Source organism: Dipodomys spectabilis, unplaced genomic scaffold (genome assembly GCF_019054845.1).
Source record: "Dipodomys spectabilis isolate Male_0828 unplaced genomic scaffold, ASM1905484v1 ptg000468l, whole genome shotgun sequence".
Classification (NCBI taxonomy): Eukaryota; Metazoa; Chordata; class Mammalia; order Rodentia; family Heteromyidae; genus Dipodomys; species Dipodomys spectabilis.
Genome location: NW_024871145.1, coordinates 305,305 through 307,306, shown reverse-complemented (window position 1 = coordinate 307,306; position 2,002 = coordinate 305,305). Strand labels below are relative to the sequence as shown.

Here is a 2,002-nt window from a genome sequence, read left to right as displayed (position 1 = left end):
AAGAAATAATCTTATAAATGTGTTAGAAACACATTCATGAAAGAAACAAAAACATTAAAATACATATTTAAGGGTTCGTTTTCCTAACATCACATTATCTGACCTTTTCCGCTTTTTTTTTCTTTTTTCTTATGTGGTGCTGAGGAATCGAACCCAGGGCCTCATGCATGCAAGGCAAGTGCTCTACCACTGAGCCACCTTCCCAACCCTAGAAATGGAGCTTTTAAGAAGTAATGATGTCATGAGGGTTCCACCATCATGAATGGAGTTGGTGCCCTTTTAAAGTGGCTTTAGGAAGCTCTTTTATTCTTCTACCACATGAGCATGCAGGGGATGTGTGTGTGTGTGTGTGTGTGTGTGTGTGTGTGTGTGTGTGTGTTTGTGTGTGTGTGTGTATGTGTGTGTGTGCTCATGCGTGCATGCTCGCACACATGCTCACACTCATGGACACATGCATACTGTACTGAGGCTTGAACTCAGGACCTAGCTACTGTCCCTAAGCATTTCTGCTCAAGGCTGACACTGTACCACTTGAGCCACAGAAATACTTTTGGCTTTTAAATGGTTAATTGGAGATCAGACTCATGAACTTTCCTGCTTGGGCTGCCTTTGAACCATGGCCCTCAGATCTCAGCCTCCTGTGTAGCTAAGATTATAGGTGTGAGCCACTGGTGCTGGGTAAAAGGCATCATCTTCAAAGCAGAGGGCAAGCTTCACCAAGCTCTAAGTCTACTAATTCTTTGATCCTGGACTTCCAAGGCTCTGCAACAATAAGAAATAAAGCTGTTGTGCTCGCTTTGGCAGCACATATACTAAAATTGGAACGATACAGAGAAGATTAGCATGGCCCCTGCACAAGGATGACATGCAAATTCTTGAAGTGTTCCTTATTTTTACTTCATTCATTTTGTCATAAAGAAGCACTTGCCCTTTAAAATTAGGTATGATGTTAAACTAAATAAATCTTTGGGGCTGGGAAGGTGGCTCAGTGGTAGAGCGCTTGCCTTGCATGCCTGAGGTCCTGAGTTCAACTCCTCAGCACCACATAAGCAAAAAGAAAAAAGCCGGAAGTGGCGCTGTGGCTCAAGTGGTAGAGCGCTAGCCTTGAGCTGAAGAGCTGAGGGGCAGTGCCCAGGTCCAGAGTTCAGGCTCCAGGACCGGATCCAAAACATAAATTAATTAATTAATTAATTAGTCTTTGGAATATATTTGTATGGCCAAATGTCCACTCACATTTGCATAGTCATTTCTGTGCCATGACTTTAACTCTTGTAAGGTATTTCCAAATAAATTAAGACATTTTTTTCTTTTTTGGGGGGGAGGGGTCCGGTCGTGGGGGCCTGAACTCTGGGTCTGGGTGCTGTCCCTCAGCTCTGCAGCTCAAGTCTAGCGCTCTACCACTTGAGCCACAGCGCCACTTCCGGCTTTTTTCTTTTTGCTTATGTGGTGCTGAGGAATCGAACCCAGGGCCTCAGGCATGCAAAGCAAGCGCTCTACCACTGAGCCACCTTCCCAGCCCCAGACATCTTTTTTCTAAAAAAAAGAAAAGAAAAGAAAAGAAATAAAGCTGCCCTGTTTATCAATTACTCATGTAATGTTATATTTGTTATAGTAGCATTAGAAGACTGAGAGAGCTTCCTAGGAGTCATCTTTAGGTCAGCCTTACTTAGTGATCAATAAATATTTACTGTGTGAAACAGGTTGTTTAAAACCCTGGAGGCATTGTAAAGTTTCTATCCTTTGCTGAGGTTGTGGTAGTTGAGGCCTACACTCAAGGTTCAGGCAGTTAACAGATCTGCTGTGACTTTTACTTTTTGTATCTACAGAGTTTAACCATCAACAGGAAGGAGTAGACAGCTGGTGCCTCTCTAGTCTTTTCTTAGATTCTTTTGTTGTTGTTGTTGGTCGTGGGGCCTGAACTCTGGGCCTGGGCACTGTCCCTCAACTCTTCAGCTCAAGATTAGTGCTCTACCACTTGAGCCAGAGTTCCACTTCTAGCTTT

General features: G+C 43.6%; 1 non-coding gene across 1 annotated transcript; it reads left to right on the top strand.

Moving 5' to 3' along the window:
* The first annotated feature begins 788 nt into the window (after nt 1-788).
* Nucleotides 789-895, top strand: LOC122098269. Its single transcript, XR_006145707.1, has one exon. It is a non-coding gene; the product is annotated as a U6 spliceosomal RNA (small nuclear RNA).
* Nucleotides 896-2,002: the final 1,107 nt, after the last annotated feature.